Source organism: Ranitomeya variabilis, chromosome 1 (genome assembly GCF_051348905.1).
Source record: "Ranitomeya variabilis isolate aRanVar5 chromosome 1, aRanVar5.hap1, whole genome shotgun sequence".
NCBI classification, from domain to species: Eukaryota; Metazoa; Chordata; class Amphibia; order Anura; family Dendrobatidae; genus Ranitomeya; species Ranitomeya variabilis.
In genome coordinates this window covers 1,079,926,709-1,079,938,544 of record NC_135232.1, presented here as the reverse complement: position 1 = coordinate 1,079,938,544, position 11,836 = coordinate 1,079,926,709, and the positions used below count along the sequence as shown (strand labels likewise).

Here is an 11,836-nt window from a genome sequence, read left to right as displayed (position 1 = left end):
CTATGTGTAATGAGGTTATAAGGAAGGGGGGGGGTTTTTTTAAAAAGCATATAGTTCTATTTCTTGGTTTAGGCCAGTCGGAGCCAGACTGTCTAAGGTAAATATCCATCTGGACTCCACCCGAGACATGGCTTTAATATAGTCCCCCCCTCGAGAATTGCGTGGGACCACTTGAATGCCCCAAAAGGATGTTCCATAGATGGAGTGATTATGTTGTTCCAAATAATGTCAAGATAATGGATGTCCTATGAACCCCTTACTGATGTTATTAAAATGTTCATTAATCCTATCCAACAATCTTCTTTTTGTACGACCTACATAGATCTTTCCACACGGGCATTTTAATATATAGATGACCCCTGTCAGTGGCGTAACTACAAAGTTATGGGCCCCGGTGCGAACTTCCAAATGGGGCCCCCCCCCTACCCCCCCACCTTCCCCCGCCCCCACAACCCCCCCACCTTCCCCCGCCCCGCTTCCCCTAGATACGCCTCGGACTGTTGCAGGAATCTCCTGCACTGCAACATGGTGTTGGGTGCCAGCACAGCCCGCACAGTGGTATATCCAGCACAGACCGCACAGTGGTATATCCAGCACAGACCGCACAGTGGTATATCCAGCACAGCCCGCACAGTGGTATATCCAGCACAGCCCGCACAGTGGTATATCCAGCACAGCCCGCACAGTGGTATATACAGCACAGCCCGCACAGTGGTATATCCAGCACAGCCCGCACAGGGGTATATACAGCACAGCCCGCACAGGGGTATATCCAGCACAGCCCGCACAGGGGTATATACAGCACAGCCCGCACAGGGGTATATACAGCACAGCCAGCACAGGGGGTATATACAGCACAGCCCTCACAGTGGTATATCCAGCACAGCCCGCACAGTGGTATATAGAGCACAGCCCGCACAGTGGTATATACAGCAGAGCCCGCACAGGGGTATATACAGCACAGCCCGCACAGGGGTATATACAGCACAGCCAGCACAGGGGGTATATCCAGCACAGCCCTCACAGTGGTATATCCAGCACAGCCCGCACAGTGGTATATAGAGCACAGCCCGCACAGTGGTACATACAGCAGAGCCCGCACAGTGGTATATACAGCAGAGCCCGCACAGTGGTATATACAGCACAGCCCGCACAGTGGTATATACAGCACAGCCCGCACAGTGGTATATACAGCACAGCCCGCACAGTGGTATATCCAGCACAGCCCACACAGTGGTATATACAGCAGAGCCCGCACAGGGATATATAGAGCACAGCCCGCACAGTGGTATATCCAGCAGAGCCCGCACAGTGGTATATCCAGCAGAGCCCGCACAGTGGTATATACAGCACAGCCCGCACAGTGGTATATCCAGCAGAGCCCGCACAGTGGTATATACAGCACAGCCCGCACAGTGGTATATACAGCACAGCCCGCACAGTGGTATATACAGCACAGCCCGCACAGTGGTATATACAGCAGAGCCCGCACAGTGGTATATACAGCACAGCCCGCACAGTGGTATATACAGCACAGCCCGCACAGTGGTATATACAGCAGAGCCCGCACAGTGGTATATACAGCAGAGCCCGCACAGTGGTATATACAGCACAGCCCGCACAGTGGTATATACAGCACAGCCCGCACAGTGGTATATACAGCAGAGCCTGCACAGTGGTATATAGAGCACAGCCCGCACAGTGGTATATAGAGCACAGCCCGCACAGTGGTATATAGAGCACAGCCCGCACAGTGTTATATACAGCAGAGCCCGCACAGTGGTATATAGAGCAGAGCCCGCACAGTGTTATATACAGCAGAGCCCGCACAGTGGTATATACAGCACAGCCCGCACAGTGGTATATACAGCACAGCCCGCACAGTGGTATATACCGCACAGCCCGCACAGTGTTATATACAGCAGAGCCCGCACAGTGGTATATACAGCACAGCCCGCACAGTGTTATATACAGCAGAGCCCGCACAGTGGTATATAGAGCAGAGCCCGCACAGTGTTATATACAGCAGAGCCCGCACAGGGGTATATACCGCACAGCCAGCACAGGGGTATATACAGCACAGCCAGCACAGGGGTATATACCGCACAGCCCACATCACATCTCATCTCCCCCCCCCCCCGATAATGGCCCCACAGTCCGGTTAAAAAGAAAAAAAAAAAAAAAACTCTCCTCACCTTTCCTTTTGCCCGCGCTGCTCCTGGCGGCTGCAGTCTGCCCAGGACACTGCAGGTGCGCGATGATATGACGTCATCGCGCACCCGCAGTGTACTGTCAGAGGCAGAGCGGGGAATGATGGGAGAGGGGGCGTCAGCAGACGCTCTCTCCTCCATCATTGCATTGAACTATACCGGTGTCATAGACGCCGGTATAGTTAAATGCGGCGGCGGCGGCGGCACTGGGGGGGGTTCCGGGGGAGGAACAGTGCAGCGGCCCACTACTGGCATCGGCTCTTCTGGCATTTGCCAGAAGTGCCCGATGGCCAGCCTGGCCCTGCTCAGACCTGCCTGCCCGGGGCCCCTGACCTGCGGGGCCCGGTCGCAATGGCGACCGCTACGACCGCGGTAGTTACGCCCCTGACCCCTGTGGTCTGACAAGTGATATAGTCATGGATAAGGTATTCATTTATTTCATTAGCATTCCTAAAACTGGTGCGAATCATTTTCTTGCTAGAGACTTGTCTACAGCATGTGCATTTTCCACATGACATGAAACCTTGTAGTTTCACTTTAGGATCAGTTAGACATGTCTGTTTTTTAGGGTTTTTTGTGGGAAGTACAGATTTCGTGGTTGGTGCAAGTAAGAGTCCCAAGTTTTGTGCTTTGGTATAAACAAATTTGGGTTTTGTAGGTAACAGATCGCCAATGCACTTGTCCCCTTTCAAGATGGGCCAGTGCTTGTGGATAATGTTTATGAAACGTCTATGGCCTGAATGAAATTGCGTTATTATAAGGACTTGCCCTATTTGTTCTTGTATAGTGGGGGGATTACAGGTGGCTGTGGTTCTGTGAATTAAGGAGTCCCTTGGCACGGTTTCTACTTCCGTTTTTGTTTTATTAAGAGTGGATATGTCATAACCTTTTTCCTCAAATTGTGCTAACAAGTAGTCACTTTCCCTACGATAATCCTCAACTTCTGTACAATTCCTTCTGATTCTCAGAAATTGGCTTTTTGGGATATTAGAAAGCCAGACTGGCAAGTGACAGCTGCTAACATGAATGTAGCTGTTTGAGTCCACTTGTTTGTGGAAGCCCTTAGTGATTAACTTGTTCTGTTCTACACAGATAGTTAGGTCCAAAAAATTAACACTAGTATGACTAATAGTGGGCGTGAACTCCAGGCCATAGTTATTGGAGTTGAGACTGGAAATAAAAATTTGTAGGTCTGTTAATGAACCATTCCAAATAAAGAGGATGTCATCTATAAAGCGGTGCCAAATTTGAAGGCCTTTTCGAAGATGACCATTCTCATAGATGCACTCGAGCTCCCACTTTCCTACATATAGGTTTGCGAAACTAGGCGCGAACCGCGTACCCATAGCGGTCCCGTGAGTTTGCAGATAATACTATTTTTCATATAGGAAATAGTTATGTTTGAGAATGAACTCAATGCCCTCAATTATAAACTGGATTTGTGTGTTCTTGTAGGTACCTAGGTTGTTAAGAAAAAATTCTGCCGATTGACACCCCTTTAATGGATCAATTACAGTATAGAGGGACTTGATGTCCAGAGTTCCCAGGATGAGGCCGCTCCTCCATTCTATTGTTTCCAGAATCTGTAGAGTGTGTGTGGTGTCCTTTAAGTATGCAGGCAGCAATGGCATACATTTTTGTAGATGAGTGTCCACGTACCTGGATAGGTTGGCTGTTAAACAGTTTATACCCGATATGATAGGTCTTCCTGGTGGGTTGTCTGTACTCTTGTGTATTTTAGGAATATGGTAAAATATGGCTGTAGATGGGGTTCTGTTGTTTATAAACTGGTATTCTTTTTTATTTAAGACACCTATAGTTTTCCCTTTTATAGCCAGTGTGTTGAGTTCTTTCATAAATTTTGATGTGGGATCAAATGTCATTTTTTTATATGTTACTGTGTCACCCAACAGGTTTAGGGATTCATTGTGGTACTTCATATAATCCATTACGACAATACCGCCCCCCTTATCCTCCGGGCGGATTATAATATTGTTGTTCTCCTGTAATTGAATAATGGCATTTCTTTCGCTAGGGTTTAAGTTATGTGGAGCATATTTGGAATTCCTTTTGTGCATTTTTTTGATATCTGTAGTTACCATAGTTTCGAAGGCCCGAAATGAATTAGAGTATTCATTAAGAGGATTGAACATGGATGGACAGGCTAAATTAGTATGGACATACTCCATGGGTAACTGATTCAGAGTAGTAGTGGCAGTCCCTGGGTTATTATTGCTCTTTTTAAGAAAGTATTTTTTGAGAGCTAGATTTCGTAGGAATTATTTTATGCTTATATAAAGGTTGAAGGGTTTGGCTCTAGCCGTCGCTGCGAATTTTAAACCTTTTTGTAAGAGTGTTTGCTCATTTTGTGTCAATATATATGAACTGAGATTGAATATCTTTTGGGTACTAGTGGTTGTTGGTTTACTTATTTTCTTTTGGGAGAGTGCCCCTCCTCTCTTACCTCTTTTGGTCTTGCGCCTAGTGCCCGAAAAAAATCCTTATTTGTACTTGTATTTGGTTTGGGTCTTAGCGTTTTTTTGTTGTTATTGTTCCTATTACTGGTGGTATTACTATGGATGCCATTCAGAGATTTGGCGGTTGGATTACCATAATTACTACCTTGTGTTTTTTTATTGTTTATTGGATTCGATTGTTTGGTAAAAAATGTCCGCACTTGTTTTTGTTTGATGGGTTCTCCCCTGTGTGGAGGTCGGCTGGTACTTGTAGGGGTAGAGACCTCCCAACTATCATTATTGGCTGGTTCTCCATCATGTACAGATAGCTGAGCATATCTATTAGAGGTAGAAATGCTCATTGGTTCTAGGCTCAGTTGGTCCTGCCTTATTGCAGTCTGTATGTTATTGTGGGAGTCATTAATAATCTCTCCCTCTCTTATGGATGTAGTAGACTGGGTTCTGCCATTAGTGCGAACCGATACCGGGGTATATTGTGTGGAATTAGAGTATGTAGAGAAGATGATGGAGGTATCCATAGAATTATGTGCTGGGGTCAAATTGTATTCATCGAGGGTGACATAGTTCCTTGAGTTGGAAGCGGGTGTCCCGGGTTCATTGAGTGTTGTTGTTCTAGGGGTATTGTTTATAGGGATATTGTCCCTTGCAAACTTCCTCAATTTTTTGGAAATTATTTCTTTTTCTCTCTCCTTCAATCTACACATGATGTTAGCAGTAAGATCCTGGATACCATCCAGGTGATTGAAATTATTCAATTGCCCAAATAAAGTACTTATTAGATCGCTAGTTTTGCTGAGATTAGACTTCCGTTTATTAATTATAAATTGTAAAACCTGGTTGGAAAAGTGCAAGAATAGGTTATCCCATTCCTGCTGGATATCGGGGTCACCGAAATCACCAGCTAGTGTTTTGTAGATCACCAAGCCTCTAGGGACTATGCCTCTTTGTGCATACTTCTCCAATGAGGCAATTTCCCATAGATCTCTCATTTCATTGATTAGTTGTTTTTCTAATGATTTTAATAGGTTTCTGGCTTGATCGAGCTCATTGGTTGTATCTCTATGGTGTACAAATTGTTTTTGGATAAATGTGCGTCTGAATTCCCTATCCTTTCTTAAGGCATCTATAGCCATGGTGAGGCTGCCAAAGTATACTAGCACAGATAGAAGAAAAAGGATTAATATAAAGTCTGTATACTGGCGCCTGATCACCTGAAAGGGTAGAATAGAGTGCCATGACAGATAATTAGAACCACTGCGCTACCCAAAAGCAACAGGACGAGCAAAAAACTTGACTTACTTGGTAAAGAATCAGTTATTGAGTATAAGAGCCACTTGTTCCCTTAGAAGCAGAATAAAACCTGATTGTAGTATATTACTGAAAGGAATGACATAAAGTCAATGGGATAGATATGAATAAAATAGTGCAAATAGATAATAGAGGATATTGTATACACACTTACTTATTAGATGAAGCTGCTATGTGCTATACTATGAGGTGTTCCTATGTGGATACTGATAATAATCCTTCCACAGGCTTAGAAAATGTTTCTGAGGAGAAATAGTGTATTACGTATTATAGGACATAAACATACAACCTCAACCTAATATTAATAACGATTCAAACCACTCACTGCTTATGTGGAGGTCTGGCGGCTGCACCTGTAGTGTTTGCTTGCCGCAGTGTGGTGAACCGGTGCTAATAAGGAGAGGGATAAAATAATAGACACTCTATCGTAATGTAAACGATCTGTCCTAGAACTTTAAAAGAACTGGCGATGTCAAAGAATTAAGTTGTCCGTTCACTCACCATATACTTGCTGGGGTCAGCGCTTCTAAGTGTAGCTGTTAGCGTTAATTACGTCCGGCAATTGGTGGTGCAGGGTAATGTCAGGGGTTTCCTGCAGAAGCGCGTTCTAGCGAGAGCGCAGGAGCGCGGGAGAACACCAGCGCCTCGCGTGCCCCGGCCGGAAGCAACGCTGAGGACGCGGCGGTGAATTGGGGGCGGAGCTGTTGTGACGTCACACAGAGTAAGGACGGGAGCGTGGTGGAGACAAGCTGCCTACGCGTTTCGAGGGTTAACTTCCCTCTTCGTCAGGGCTATGTCTCCACTATAGGGATCCGTCCTTAAATAGTCACCTGATTGCTAGATAAGCACCCTTTGGAACCCGTGATTGTTAATTGGCACCATGATTAAAGCTAATTGCTCGCATTTTAGTGATCCCTGATTATCAATTAACCCGATGGTTTGGGCTAAAATGACGGATAATGGGTTATTATTAAATGCTGTCTATCCATCATTATAGGATGGAATAGTAAAAGGAACCCAGGGCTCTGTATAATCATAAACCATAGATACTCCTACATATATCATTAGGTATTTACATAGATGCTAAAAAGACCTTTATTGATTCATAAATTACAAACTGCTATGCTAAAAAAACCTTTATTGATTCATAAATTAAAAAGCCCTGACGATTAAAAAGCCCCCAATTCACCGCCGCGTCCTCAGCGTTGCTTCCGGCCGGGGCACGCGAGGCGCTGGTGTTCTCCCGCGCTCCTGCGCTCTCGCTAGAACGCGCTTCTGCAGGAAACCCCTGACATTACCCTGCACCACCAATTGCCGGACGTAATTAACGCTAACAGCTACACTTAGAAGCGCTGACCCCAGCAAGTATATGGTGAGTGAACGGACAACTTAATTCTTTGACATCGCCAGTTCTTTTAAAGTTCTAGGACAGATCGTTTACATTACGATAGAATGTCTATTATTTTATCCCTCTCCTTATTAGCACCGGTTCACCACACTGCGGCAAGCAAACACTACAGGTGCAGCCGCCAGACCTCCACATAAGCAGTGAGTGGTTTGAATCGTTATTAATATTAGGTTGAGGTTGTATGTTTATGTCCTATAATACGTAATACACTATTTCTCCTCAGAAACATTTTCTAAGCCTGTGGAAGGATTATTATCAGTATCCACATAGGAACACCTCATAGTATAGCACATAGCAGCTTCATCTAATAAGTAAGTGTGTATACAATATCCTCTATTATCTATTTGCACTATTTTATTCATATCTATCCCATTGACTTTATGTCATTCCTTTCAGTAATATACTACAATCAGGTTTTATTCCGCTTCTAAGGGAACAAGTGGCTCTTATACTCAATAACTGATTCTTTACCAAGTAAGTCAAGTTTTTTGCTCGTCCTGTTGCATTTGGGTAGCGCAGTGGTTCTAATTATCTTTCATTACTTGGTTGTTCTTTCTAACAGGGTTGGCACAGAACCTGTTGCAACCACTTGCAGCTCCCACGGCACTCTACTCTACCCTTTCAGGTGATCAGGCGCCAGTATACAGACTTTATATTAATCCTTTTTCTTCTATCTGTGCTAGTATACTTTGGCAGCCTCACCATGGCCATAGATGCCTTAAGAAAGGATAGGGAATTCAGACGCACATTTATCCAAAAACAATTTGTACACCATAGAGATACAACCAATGAGCTCGATCAAGCCAGAAACCTATTAAAATCATTAGAAAAACAACTAATCAATGAAATGAGAGATCTATGGGAAATTGCCTCATTGGAGAAGTATGCACAAAGAGGCATAGTCCCTAGAGGCTTGGTGATCTACAAAACACTAGCTGGTGATTTCGGTGACCCCGATATCCAGCAGGAATGGGATAACCTATTCTTGCACTTTTCCAACCAGGTTTTACAATTTATAATTAATAAACGGAAGTCTAATCTCAGCAAAATTAGCGATCTAATAAGTACTTTATTTGGGCAATTGAATAATTTCAATCACCTGGATGGTATCCAGGATCTTACTGCTAACATCATGTGTAGATTGAAGGAGAGAGAAAAAGAAATAATTTCCAAAAAATTGAGGAAGTTTGCAAGGGACAATATCCCTATAAACAATACCCCTAGAACAACAACACTCAATGAACCCGGGACACCCGCTTCCAACTCAAGGAACTATGTCACCCTCGATGAATACAATTTGACCCCAGCACATAATTCTATGGATACCTCCATCATCTTCTCTACATACTCTAATTCCACACAATATACCCCGGTATCGGTTCGCACTAATGGCAGAACCCAGTCTACTACATCCATAAGAGAGGGAGAGATTATTAATGACTCCCACAATAACATACAGACTTCAATAAGGCAGGACCAACTGAGCCTAGAACCAATGAGCATTTCTACCTCTAATAGATATGCTCAGCTATCTGTACATGATGGAGAACCAGCCAATAATGATAGTTGGGAGGTCTCTACCCCTACAAGTACCAGCCGACCTCCACACAGGGGAGAACCCATCAAACAAAAACAAGTGCGGACATTTTTTACCAAACAATCGAATCCAATAAACAATAAAAAAACACAAGGTAGTAATTATGGTAATCCAACCGCCAAATCTCTGAATGGCATCCATAGTAATACCACCAGTAATAGGAACAATAACAACAAAAAAACGCTAAGACCCAAACCAAATACAAGTACAAATAAGGATTTTTTTCGGGCACTAGGCGCAAGACCAAAAGAGGTAAGAGAGGAGGGGCACTCTCCCAAAAGAAAATAAGTAAACCAACAACCACTAGTACCCAAAAGATCTTCAATCTCAGTTCATATATATTGACACAAAATGAGCAAACACTCTTACAAAAAGGTTTAAAATTCGCACCGACTGCTAGAGCCAAATCCTTCAACCTATATATAAGCATAAAAAAATTCCTACGAAATCTAGCTCTCAAAAAATACTTTCTTAAAAAGAGCAATAATAACCCAGGGACTGCCACTACTACTCTGAATCAGTTACCCATGGAGTATGTCCATACTAATTTAGCCTGTCCATCCATGTTCAATCCTCTTAATGAATACTCTAATTCATTTCGGGCCTTCGAAACTATGGTAACTACAGATATCAAAAAAATGCACAAAAGGAATTCCAAATATGCTCCACATAACTTAAACCCTAGCGAAAGAAATGCCATTATTCAATTACAGGAGAACAACAATATTATAATCCGCCCGGAGGATAAGGGGGGCGGTATTGTCGTATTGGATTATATGAAGTACCACAATGAATCCCTAAACCTGTTGGGCGACACAGTAACATATAAAAAAATGACATTTGATCCCACATCAAAATTTATGAAAGAACTCAACACACTGGCTATAAAAGGGAAAACTATAGGTGTCTTAAATAAAAAAGAATACCAGTTTATAAACAACAGAACCCCATCTACAGCCATATTTTACCATATTCCTAAAATACACAAGAGTACAGACAACCCACCAGGAAGACCTATCATATCGGGTATAAACTGTTTAACAGCCAACCTATCCAGGTACGTGGACACTCATCTACAAAAATGTATGCCATTGCTGCCTGCATACTTAAAGGACACCACACACACTCTACAGATTCTGGAAACAATAGAATGGAGGAGCGGCCTCATCCTGGGAACTCTGGACATCAAGTCCCTCTATACTGTAATTGATCCATTAAAGGGGTGTCAATCAGCAGAATTTTTTCTTAACAACCTAGGTACCTACAAGAACACACAAATCCAGTTTATAATTGAGGGCATTGAGTTCATTCTCAAACATAACTATTTCCTATATGAAAAACAGTATTATCTGCAAACTCACGGGACCGCTATGGGTACGCGGTTCGCGCCTAGTTTCGCAAACCTATATGTAGGAAAGTGGGAGCTCGAGTGCATCTATGAGAATGGTCATCTTCGAAAAGGCCTTCAAATTTGGCACCGCTTTATAGATGACATCCTCTTTATTTGGAATGGTTCATTAACAGACCTACAAATTTTTATTTCCAGTCTCAACTCCAATAACTATGGCCTGGAGTTCACGCCCACTATTAGTCATACTAGTGTTAATTTTTTGGACCTAACTATCTGTGTAGAACAGAACAAGTTAATCACTAAGGGCTTCCACAAACAAGTGGACTCAAACAGCTACATTCATGTTAGCAGCTGTCACTTGCCAGTCTGGCTTTCTAATATCCCAAAAAGCCAATTTCTGAGAATCAGAAGGAATTGTACAGAAGTTGAGGATTATCGTAGGGAAAGTGACTACTTGTTAGCACAATTTGAGGAAAAAGGTTATGACATATCCACTCTTAATAAAACAAAAACGGAAGTAGAAACCGTGCCAAGGGACTCCTTAATTCACAGAACCACAGCCACCTGTAATCCCCCCACTATACAAGAACAAATAGGGCAAGTCCCTATAATAACGCAATTTCATTCAGGCCATAGACGTTTCATAAACATTATTCACAAGCACTGGCCCATCTTGAAAGTGGACAAGTGCATTGGCGATCTGTTACCTACAAAACCCAAATTTGTTTATACCAAAGCACAAAACTTGGGACTCTTACTTGCACCAATCACGAAATCTGTACTTCCCACAAAAAACCCTAAAAAACAGACATGTCTAACTGATCCTAAAGTGAAACTACAAGGTTTCATGTCATGTGGAAAATGCACATGCTGTAGACAAGTCTCTAGCAAGAAAATGATTCGCACCAGTTTTAGGAATGCTAATGAAATAAATGAATACCTTATCCATGACTATATTACTTGTCAGACCACAGGGGTCATCTATATATTAAAATGCCCGTGTGGAAAGATCTATGTAGGTCGTACAAAAAGAAGATTGTTGGATAGGATTAATGAACATTTTAATAACATCAGTAAGGGGTTCATAGGACATCCATTATCTCGACATTATTTGGAACAACATAATCACTCCATCTATGGAACATCCTTTTGGGGCATTCAAGTGGTCCCACGCAATTCTCGAGGGGGGGACTATATTAAAGCCATGTCTCGGGTGGAGTCCAGATGGATATTTACCTTAGACAGTCTGGCTCCGACTGGCCTAAACCAAGAAATAGAACTATATGCTTTTTAAAAAAAGCCCCCCCCCCTTCCTTATAACCTCATTACACATAGTGACAGAGATATGCAGGCGAATTGTGTGATTGGAGACTATTACTATTATACATTTTTAGTCATACATCATAAATATATATATTTTTTATACCAGTTTTTCAGGAGTCATCTACATAATTATTGTTAGGACTACAAAACAATTTTTATTCA

At 42.9% G+C, this 11,836-nt stretch overlaps 1 long non-coding RNA gene across 1 annotated transcript; it reads right to left on the bottom strand.

Annotated features, from left to right (window-relative positions):
• Nucleotides 1-5,986: 5,986 nt before the first annotated feature.
• LOC143788212 (uncharacterized) lies at nucleotides 5,987-6,387 on the bottom strand. Its single transcript, XR_013218575.1, has 3 exons — nucleotides 6,321-6,387; nucleotides 6,150-6,237; nucleotides 5,987-6,064 (listed from the first exon to the last, which is right to left on the bottom strand). It is a non-coding gene; the product is annotated as an uncharacterized LOC143788212 (long non-coding RNA).
• Nucleotides 6,388-11,836: the final 5,449 nt, after the last annotated feature.